The sequence below is a fragment of the Taudactylus pleione genome, unplaced genomic scaffold, assembly GCF_031769625.1.
Source record: "Taudactylus pleione unplaced genomic scaffold, aTauple2 ptg000397bl, whole genome shotgun sequence".
NCBI classification, from domain to species: domain Eukaryota; kingdom Metazoa; phylum Chordata; class Amphibia; order Anura; family Myobatrachidae; genus Taudactylus; species Taudactylus pleione.
In genome coordinates this window covers 9,366,003-9,377,854 of record NW_028284799.1, presented here as the reverse complement: position 1 = coordinate 9,377,854, position 11,852 = coordinate 9,366,003, and positions in this window count along the sequence as shown.

Genomic DNA, 11,852 nt, shown 5'->3' with positions numbered 1-11,852 from the left:
GGCAGTTAGATGGGTGAGCCTTGGTTTGGCGGATGCCGGGAGAAAACTGCCTGCCTGGCTGCATTGTGCTAACTATGATGTTTGGTGGAGGAGGGATAATGGTATGGGGCTGTTTTTCAGGGTTTGGGCTAGGTCCCTTATCTCCAGTGAAGGGCAATCTTAATGCTTCAGCATACCAAGACATTTTGGACAATGCTATGCTTCCAATTTTGCGGCAACAGTTTGGGGAAAGCCCTTTTCTATTGCAACATGACTGTGCCCCAGTCCTCAAAGCAAGGACTATAAAAAATATGGTTTGAGGAGTTTGGTGTGGAAGAACTTGACTAGCCTGCACAGAGCCCTGACCTCAACCCCATAGAGCACCTTTAGGATGAACTGGAACGGAGATTGCGAGCCAGGCCTTCTCGTCCAACATCAGTGCCTGATCTCATAAATGCTATACAGAATGAATGGGCACAAATACCCACAGAAAGACTTCAAAATCTTGTGGAAGCTTTCCAAGAAGAGGGGAAACTGTTATACCTGTAAAAGGTGAACCAACTCCATATTAAAGTATATGTATTTGAATACAATGTCATTACTGTCCCTGTTGGTGTAATGGGCAGGCAACCGAATACTTTTGTGTGTGTGTGTATATATATATATATATATTATTTATTATTTATTTTTTTTCTACTGCGGGTTCCATAGGTAACCTTGGGGTATAGGTGATGCAAGGTCACCTGGGCACCACGCAGTTAAATTCTCCCAGGATGCACTGGGGCCTTCCCCCATACCCCGCCCCCAGGCTGTGAGCTTCTCAGTTTTGTATTGCAGACAGTCCAGTGGAAGTTCGCACTACTGCGTCTTCACCCCGCCAATGCTGGGTCACCGGTACTGATCCGTGCTTCGCAGCAGGCCTCAGGTTTTAGTTGGCAGAGACCTTGGAGGTCCCCTAGACTGCGGCTGGACAACGGGGACGCAGGTAAGCGACACGTGCCGCGGTGGTGTGTGCGCCGATGTGCAGTCTTTTTCCTCCAGGGCTGGGGACTCCCTGGGGTTGACAGTAAGTGTGGCCAGGCACTGAGTCCTGCTTCCACACTAAGCCACCTGGGACAGTGGTTTGGAGTTTATGGTTATACTCCAGTGTCCTGGGGGTTAAACGCTGGCCAGGGGAGGTGGCTTTCCCTGTCTTACAGGCTGCTCCCCCCTCGCTGTACAGAAAGTCTTTCCATTGTGGTCTGCCTAAAACTGTGACATCTTCCTCCTTCCGGCTCCACCCCCAATGAGTGCTTTTCGTGTTGCAGATCTCAAAGAGCAGTGTGGAGCACGGGTCCCCCTACATACCTCTCCTCCTGCGGGCGGTTAGTGTATGTAGCACTTTTGTCCTATTAGACGCATAAAAAAAATCTTTATAGTTGACCAATAAGTGCCATTTAAATGCAGCTATTATGTATTCTGCATTTACCTGTGACTATGCTTGCTCTGTCTGAAATTTCTAATTTCAACTGTCAATGATTTTCTGCTATCCCTGTACTTTGTTCTATTTTGAGCCATAAGCACAGGTGGTGTGTGGGTGTGGTTAAAATCACAAGGGTTTGGCCCTTTTTCAGTCACAGCTATTGAGTGGTAATCCTCTTCACTATGTCTGGTAGTGAGAGTGATATATCAATCTGACTTCCTAATAGACTGCTCTGCAGGAAATGTACAGCCGTTTTAAAGGAAGGAGACAGTTTCTAAAAAATGATGTCTGCAGTGTTCTGCCCCTCCAGCTTTGTCTGCGGCTTCTGAAGCACAGCAGCCACAGCCAGAGAACTATGAAGAAAAGCAGAATAATCCTGCGCACTGAGCTCCCTAAAGGAGGTGAGCTGCTAACAACTTATAGGTACCCCCGCCTATATATTAAGCATAAACATAAAAAGTATGTTGTAGCGCTCAACCTACTCGTAACCTTTTAGTGTTAATAGATCCAAATAATGGTATTAATGGATTACATAAATTCGTATCGTCCAGTAATATATATCCTCAAATAAACGTCTATAAATGACTAATTGTCAATAAACAGAAGTGGATAGGTTATGATGGTATGAATTAAGTAGCATAAACCAAGTTAAATTAAGTGACAAAAAACAAATATTAGTGTCTTGTTTGCATGAAAATCTCAATTGATAAAAATTGTACAGTATGACAAAATTGTAGCCAGTACACATATATATCAATATAAAACAAAAATATTTATTGAACCATGCACTAAACCAAAGATAGCTAGAACTGGTGCACAAATGCGAGATGATAGCTGTACTTCTCAACCATAAATGCAGGATGAGTGGTAAATAATAGATAATCCAAACTGGGAATTCTAATGGTTGAATAATTGCTGTCCAGAGTCACTGTATAATAAGGATACTGCAGGAAAAATGGAAAGTGTCAAAACAATTGCGGCGTCCCGCTGTAAATGAAATGGTGATGTGGAGTACAGTGTGGCAGAGCTGTAAAGTGGAGGGCGTAAGACCAGGGTGCACATCGCATGTGATCCGGAACCTTTCTTCAACACCCACTGTTTCCTGTTTCCAATAGGACATCAATGTGTGACACCACCACAGTCACGTGACCAACCCAGGAAGCAAGCGCCGCTGAAGCATGGAAGCCGAAGCCCGACAGGGCTAGGAGCGGTGTGCTTCAGGGTAGAGAGGTAAGTCCCAGGTCGATAGAGGGAGACGCACGGCACACTACTCTCACGAGCGGTGGGTCTGTGTTGTCTCCGACTTCAGCGCACGCTGTGGCGAGACATGCCGGACCTAGCTTGATATATCAGGCACCCTCCGGCATTAATGCCAGCTAGCAACACGCACTGTAGAGAGCAAGCCTCTCCCCAGTAAGGTCACACCGTACTCCCTGACCCCAGGAGCACCATCCCGGGCACCTATATTCAATATCCATCATCACCATTTCATTTACAGCGGGATGCCGCAATTGTTTTGACACTTTCCATTTTTCCTGCAGTATCCTTATTATACAGTGACTCTGGACAGCAATTATTCAACTATTAGAATTCCCAGTTTGGATTATCTATTATTTACCACTCATCCTGCATTTATGGTTGAGAAGTACAGATATCATCTCGCATTTGTGCACCAGTTCTAGCTATCTTTGGTTTAGTGCATGGTTCAATAAATATTTTTGTTTTATATTGATATATATGTGTACTGGCTACAATTTTGTCATACTGTACAATTTTTATCAATTGAGATTTTCATGCAAACAAGACACTAATATTTGTTTTTTGTCACTTAATTTAACTTGGTTTATGCTACTTAATTCATACCATCATAACCTATCCACTTCTGTTTATTGACAATTAGTCATTTATAGACGTTTATTTGAGGATATATATTACTGGACGATACGAATTTATGTAATCCATTAATACCATTATTTGGATCTATTAACACTAAAAGGTTACGAGTAGGTTGAGCGCTACAACATACTACTTTTTATAGAGAACTATGAAGGACTAACAACTACTAGACTGCTTTGCAGGAAAAGTGCAGCAGTTTTAAAGACAGGAGGCAGAATCTCTGAGGAGGTATGTATGGGTTGTTATGCACCCCCGGTTTTGTTTGCGGCTTCTGACGCACAACAGCAGCAGCAGCCAGGAAACTATGTATCAGGGGGACTGACAACTAATAGACTGCATTGCAAGAAATGTACAGCAGCTTTAAGAATAGGAGACATAACCTCTGAACAGTTATGTAGGCAGTGTTATACCCCTCCAGCTTCCTCTGCGACTCTTGCTGCAAACCAGCCGCTATCAGGGGACTATGTTTCAGGGGTACTGATAAAGATGGCAAGAACATCTCTTGCCACCCCAGGTCTTGCCGCAGATATATGTACCCACACAGGTACTACACCCACAGTGGATTAATACAGTTCCTGCGGCATTACAAGGTACGACCGAGGTGCGGCAGGTTAACGCACCAATCACTAGACCTAGGAAAAGGGTCAGGTGGCCCTCACAGGCCAATCTATATGTAACAGTAGATGAGGGTCTACTCACTGATGAGTCTGACATTGAGTCCCCTCAGGGAGTGGAGGTCAAGTTTAAATATTACTGGGCTAATACAGGCTGTTAAAGCAGTCCTCATTAGTGAGGAGGATGAGCCCCCCCGTGGCTAAATCCAGACATGCATATTTTATGGAAGAAAAGTTTTTTGAACATGTATTCCCGTTGTCTGATCAGCTAGTGAATCACTTAGAGAATGCGTGGAAGACTCAAGGGAAGTGTTACCAGCCGCAGAGGTATCTGGCCTCAACTTATCCATTCGCCGACAATTATTTCTTTAAATGGGAAACTCCACCAGTTGTGGATTTGCATATTACACGCTTGGTAAAGAGCGCTTCTTTTCCGATGCCTTCAATGTCGTCTCTAAAGGATCCTACAGATAAGAGAATAGAGAGCTGCCTTAAATCTGCCTATTCCCTTTCGGGGGTTGCTTGCAGACCAGCTATGGCTATTTGCTGGGTGGCTCGAGCCATGGAGGTTTGGGCAACGGTCTGGAAGAATCCTTAGCCTCTAATGCTACCAGGGAACAGCTGGATTTAGTGGGGAATCTTCGGGATTCCACTAAATATATATATATAATGCAGCCTTGGACATTGGTATGCTACAGGCCAGGCTTTCTACAGCATGCATAGCTCGTCGGTTCTTTTGGCTCCGTTCTTGTACGGATGCTGAGTCCAAGAAGAAATTGGAGGGTTTACCTTATGATGGGAAGCTCTTGTTTGGCAGACAACATTGTCAGTAACTTGGCTACAGCCTGAACGGCTTGTTTGCCTTCAGCACTAACCACTTCAGGGACTTGGACTCCGTCTGTTAGAAACTTTCGGACAGAGCCAGGCCGCAGACCTTTCCTGGTAGGCGGCCTTGGAGTACCAGGTGCCCGGCTCCTAAGCCTAATGACAAGCCCTCTGCCTGATGGGTCGGGCCTCATCCTGGGGGAGGGGTCCCAGTGTGGGAGGCTGACCTTTTCAGTTCACCCAGGGCTACCATACATGCCTGGGTGAGAGAGGTAGTCTCTCTGGGGAATGCCCTTACTTTCCATAAATATGGTTTCCTCATCATATTCTTTGTATAAAAACTTAAGAGGCTGATACTTCACGGAGGGTCTGTAAATTCAGTCAACGCCACAACAGTGGCTTATTTAGCTAGTAACCCAAAGTTGAGTAGCAATGACAGGTGTCTTGCACTCTGACATAGGATCGTCCACCAGGAAATTGGGGTGGAGTTCATACTAGGAGGCTGAGTGGTTAGATGGATTCTTGAGCCATCAGAACATACATTCAGGTGACTAGTCTCTTCACCTGGTAGTGTTTCAGCTCCTAGTGGGCAGGTGGGGTCTGCCAGAGGTGGACCTCATGTGTCCAGGATCATTAGGGCCCTTTAGGGCTCTCCATTTGAACCACAGGATTAGTGGATTTCAAATGGTTTACTGACCGCAGGGACAGGGCAGTATTGTAAACTTGCCCTGGGTTCCTTTCTAAGGTAGTCTTTAATATTTCACTTTAATGCAGAAATTATTCTGACAGACTCATTTGTTTTAGGACGTACCCCCAGGATTCAAGGGGATTGTATCAGTCCTCTCTGAAATTCAGACTCCTTGTTTATTCTTTTTTAGTTTACACAAGAGAGAATGGTCAGTTAAGCTACATTTAAGCCATACAGCTTGGTAGGATGGCCACGTGGTTTGTTATTCAGACTTCTAGTTTGCCACTCAGTATGCTCCCCTCGGGTGGCGGATTCTCCTTTATGTACAGGATTGTCCCCCACCCTTGTGGATAACTGCTTTGGGAAATCCCCAAGGTTACCTGTGGTCCTCCTATGGAACCCGAAGTAGAAAATAGTCCACAGGGCACCCGCTCTGGTCACCAGTTTTTCTGTCTCCTTCTGTGTGAGAATGTAATTATTGAGTGTTCCAGACTTCTTTCCCTCTCTCTCCTCCTATGGCTTGTTATGTAACTGAGGAACTCACGGGCCTGGGGGCGGGGTATAGGGGAAGGCCTCGGTGCATCCGGGGAGAAGAATTTAACTGCGTGGTGCCCAGATGACCTTGCTTCACCTATACCCCAAGGTTACCTGTGGACCCTATGGACCGCGTAGAAATAGAGATAACGAGGGTAGGTTCTTACCCTCTCTCTCTCTATCTCTATATATATATATATATATTTATATAATCACACACACACGCACACAGTCAGCTGCATAAATATTGAGACATTGACAGAATTTTCATATTTTGGCCTCTATTCACCACCACAATGGCTTTGAAATGAAACAAACAAGATGTGCTTTAACTGCAGACTTTCAGATTTAATTTGAGGGTAATTACATCCAAATCAGGTGAACAGTGTAGAAATTACAACGGTTTCTATATGTGCCTCCCACTTTTTAAGGGGCCAAAAGTAATGGGACAAACAATCCTAAATCTAACTTTCACTTTTTAATACTTTGTTGCAAATCCTTTGCAGGCAATTACAGCCTGAAGTCTGGAACGCATAGACATCACCAGACGCTGGGTTTCATCCCTGGTGATGCTCTGCCAGGCCTCTACTGCAAATGTCTTCAGTTCCTGTCTGTTCTTGGGGCATTTTCCCTTCAGTTTTGTCTTCATCAAGTGAAATGCATGCTCAATCGGATTCAGGTCAGGGGATTGACTTGGCCATTGCATAACATTCCACTTTTTAGCCTTAAAAAAAACTCTGGTTGCTTTTGCAGTATGCTTCAGGTCATTGTCCATCTGCACTGTGAAGCGCTGTCCAATGAGTTCTGAAGCATTTGACTGAATATGAGCATATAATATTGCCCGAAACACTTCAGAATTCATTCTGCTGCTTTAGTCAGCAGTCACATCATCAATAAATACAAGGGAACCAGTTCCATTGGCAGCCATACATGACCACGCCATGACACCACCACCATGCTTCACTGATGAGGTGGTATGTTTTGGATCATGAGCAGTTCCTTTCCTTCTCCATACTCTTCTCTTCCCATCACTCTGGTAGAAGTTGATCTTTCTCATCTGCCAATAGGATGTTGTTCCAGAACTGTAATGACTTTTTTTTAGATGTTGTGTGGCAAACTCTAATCTGGTGTTTATATTTTTGAGGCTCTCCAATGGTTTACATCTTGTGGTGAACCCTCTATATTCACTCTTGTGAAGTCTTCTCTTGATTGTTGACTTTGACACATATACACCTACCTCCTGGAGAGTGTTCTTGATTTGGCCAACTGTTGTGAAGGGGTTTTCCTTCACCAGGGAAATAATTCTTTTGTCATCCACCACAGTTGTTTTCCGTGGTCTTGTGGGTCTTTTGGTGTTGCTGAGCTCTCCGATGCGTTCTTTCTTTTTAAGAATGTTTCAAACAGTTGATTTGGCCACACCTAATGTTTTTGCTATCTCTCTGATGGGTTTGTTTTGATTTTTCAGCCTAATGATGGCTTGCTTCACTGATAGTGACAGCTCTTTGGATCTCATATTGAGAGTCGACAGCAACTGATTCCAAATGCAAATGTCACACCTAGAATCAACTCCGGCCTTTTACCTGCTTAATTGATAATGAAATAATGAGGGAATAGCCCACACCTGTCCATGAAATAGCTTTTGAGTTGATAGTCCCATTACGTTTGGCCCCTTAAAAAGTGGGAGGCACATATAGAAACCGTTGTAATTCCTATACCGTTCACCTGATTTGGATGTAATTACCCTCAAATTAAATCTGAAAGTCTGCAGTTAAAGCACATCTTGTTTGTTTCATTTGAAAGCCATTGTGGTGAATAGAGGCCAAAATATGAAAATTCTGTCAATGTCCCAATATTTATGCACCTGACTGTATGTGTGTGTGTGTGTGTGTGTGTGTGTGTATGTATGTATATATATATATATATATATATATATATATATACACACACACACACACACCTGGTAAAATAAGTATTGAACTCAATATTTGTCTTAGTAAATTTATTTGTAATGGCGCTATTGTAATGAAATTTTCACCAAATGTTGTCAACTACCCATGCAATCCACACATGCAAAGACATCAAACCATAGATGTCCATAAATTAAGTTGTGTAATAATGTGACGTGACATAGCTAAAAAGTATTGAACACATGAAGAAAGGGAGGGGCATGGAAAGCCAAGACACCAGCTGAAATCTATCAGTAATTAGAAAGCAGTCCTTCTTGTCAGTGCAAATTAATATAAACTGGTTCCGTCCCAACTGATGGGCTATAAAAAGGTGTCTCATTACCAAGGTGTCACACAAGAAACCTCTCATGATGGGTAAAAGCAAAGAGCTCTCTCAAGACCTTCGCAACCTTATTGTTGCAAAACATACTGATGGCATTGGTAACAGAAGGATTTCTAAACTTATGAATGTTTCAGTGAGCACTGTTTTGACCATAATGCAGAAGTGGAAAGAACATCATTTCACCATAAACGACCAGGTGCTCCACACAAGATTTCTGACTAAGGAGTGAAAAAAATTCTGAGAAGAGTTGTCCAAGAGCCAAGGACCACTTGTGGAGAGCTTCAAAAAGAGCTGGAATTAGCTTTCTTTGAAACAATTGTTTCAAAGAAAACTATAATGCACTCAATTGGCATGGCCTGTATGCATGCTCACCACACATGACTCCATTGCTGAAGAAAAAGCATGTAGAATCTCATTTAAAGTTTGCTTCACAACATTTGGACAAGCCTGTGAAATTCTGGGAGAATATAGTTTGATCAGATGAGACCAAAATTGAACACTCTGTATGCCATAATACACACCATGTTTGGAGAAGAAATGGCACTGCACATCATCCCAAAAACACCATACCAACAGTGAAGTTTGGAGGTGGGAACATCATGGTGTGGGGCTGTTTTTCAGCATACGGTACTGGCATACTTCATGTGATTGAAGGAATCATGAATGGAAAAATGTACCTAGACATTCTTGATAAAAATCTGCTGCCATCTACCAGGATGCTGAAGATGAAACGAGGGTAGACATTTCAGCAAGACAATGATCCCAAACACACAGCCAAGGACACTCTCAATTGGTTTCAGAGAGAGAAAATAAAGCTGCCAGAATGGCCCAGCCAAAATCACCTTACTTGAATCCAATTGAAAATCTATGGGAAGAACTAAAGATTAGAGTTCATAGAAGAGACCCATGGAACCTTCAAGATTTGAAGACTGTGTGGAAGAATGGACCAAAATCACACCTGAACAATGCATGTGACTAGTTTCTCCATACAGGAGGCGTCTTGAAACTGTCATTACCAACAAAGGCTTTTCTACGAAGTATTACATTTCAGTAAGTGTGTTCAATACTTTTTTTTTTCCCTGTGTCATTTCACAGTATTACACAACTTAATTTATGGACATCTATGGTTTTGATTTCTTTGCATGTGTGGATTGCATTGGTTGTTGCTGACATTTGGTGAACATTTCATAACAATAGCCCCATTACAAATATATTTACTGAGAAAAATGTTGGTGTTCAATACAAAACTTTTAAGGTGCATACACACACAACGATTTTTTGAATGATTAACGATAACTATATCGTTCAGTCGAAAAAATCTTTCACTTTCTGAGTTAAAACGATGAACGATTATCGTTCATGCGCGTTCACATTTGTGGTTTGTAGTTCAGTCAGACTGACCAACTCAACGATTTTCAGTAAGGGAATATGCAAAAATCTTTTGTAGTTCAAAAAATCGTTCATTACATTTAGTAAATGAACGATTTTAGTAAACTATTTTCGTTAATTTTTCCCTTGAAAAAATTAATAAAAATCGTTTACTAAAATCGTTCATTTATGAAACTGTTGTGTGTGTATTCAGCTTAACTATTAAGGGGGTGTGGGGGGTAATGTTACTAGGATTTAATTCTTGTCAATGGAGGGTGGGAGTTTATTTTATAATAGGGGCCTACGGCCACGGGGGGGGGGGGAGGGGATTCAAAATACCCCCTAGATATTTTTCATAAAATATTTTAACATACTAAATTTAAACTGCATTAATTAATAAAAAAACAATTTGAGCGTTTTTGTGGGAAATAAATTGTCAGTTAAGTGGTTAATTGGTGTTGTCCTTTTTTTTTATTTAACCTCCCCCACCATATATCTCTCTGTTGCATGAAGCCAGCTACAATATTGTGCTGCATTGAAGTGCAGGAAGACAGTCAATCCATTCTTCCTTAATAGAGTCTAAAATGGTGTAAATATAAATTTTGCTCCCCCTGCCACATAAGTTTCTGCCCCTCCCTCCCTCCATGGCATTTTTGTAAAACTAATACAGGGCTGTTTCTAGGCAATTTGGCTCACAGTGCAAGCAGTTAAAAATGTGTTCTCACCCCCCCCCCCCCCTAGACCATATACAATATTTGTCATTTTTCCTCCTTATAGTAAAGCCCCTTAAACATTATGTACAGATTGTAATGCCCCTGACACCATTTTATGCCTCTTAGGCTTCTAATTACTTTTAAATTACCTGCTCGTTGTTGGGGGTATTATTCTCTGGGTTCCGTGCTAGTTGTCATGGGTCTCATACTTGTTGCCAGGGGTTTCACAGAAAGATGCAGCCATCTGTATAGTCTCCTGGTGCTGCCAGCGTTCCCGGCAATTCCCGGTAACGCTATGCTCTATTTGCTGCTGTGACAGATGCTAGGGTCCAGTAAGACCTCTAGCATCTGCATTCTCCAAGGCGGGGCCAATTTTGGAGGGACGTTTTTATCACATTCCATGCAGATGGCTAGTCCGCATTGAAACTGCAGCACCCAAGCCACTGCGGAGGCTATTGTTACACCCCTGCTAATAATTATTTTTATATATCTGGAAACTAGTAAGTGAAAGTATTCTCAGCATAATAAAGCTTCAGTATCTAATTGATAGGTCCTACAAAATGGGGTTACTGAGCAATTGTGTTAGGATTCACATGACTAAAACAAACAAACAAACTACCATAGCTAGTTTGGTATATAGCTGAAAAACAGTGCAAAGAAAAAAGTCCACTCCACCCTCCTAAAAGAGATACTGCTCCATTTTTAATTTGTGAGCTTGAGTTTGGTGTAAAAACATCCACGCTTTCTAAGGGTCGAATTCAATTAGCTGCAATAATCCATTTACCCGTGTAAATGTGACTCTCTACGGTTGGCTTGAATTTCAAGCAATTTAATTATCCATGTAAGTTAACCTGCATTAATTCTTCATAGGATTTAATGCAACATTTTTTTCTTGAACCCTGCAGCAGGTGAAAAATTGGGGAAAAAAAAATCTTATTTTAAGGTACAAATGTGGGAACTTGGGGCCTGATTCAGCAAGGACCGCAATTGCAAAGCTGCGATCCTTGCAATTATGGTAATGCAGCAGGAGGCATCACGCCTCCTGCTGCATTACGTGCCCGAGCTGTGTTGACCAACGCAGTATTGGATACCCTGTAGACCATCGGCTCGCTGCGTAACCCATGGGGTCCCGGAGCCGGCCGCTGCAGATTAGAGTAAGAGGCCAGGAAACTCAATCAGCCAACGGAGATCCTGGCCTCTTCCCTCCCCACCCAATGGCGGCGACACGCCTCCATTTTGGGAAACAGACCATCACCGCCCCCTCCCTGCCCTCAAATGCCAGCAGACTGTCAATCACTGGCAGTCTGCGTGCGGGATCGCAGGCCCGTTCCGCACATGCGCAGAATGGGCCCTTGGTTCATAAACACTGAGACTCTCTAATGATAATTAGGCACCTAAAAGTTTTTAATTAGCATAATTTGTCCAATAATATCATTTGGGGTGAAATTCTTCAAAAGGCATAATAATGTGTTACAAGGTGAAGG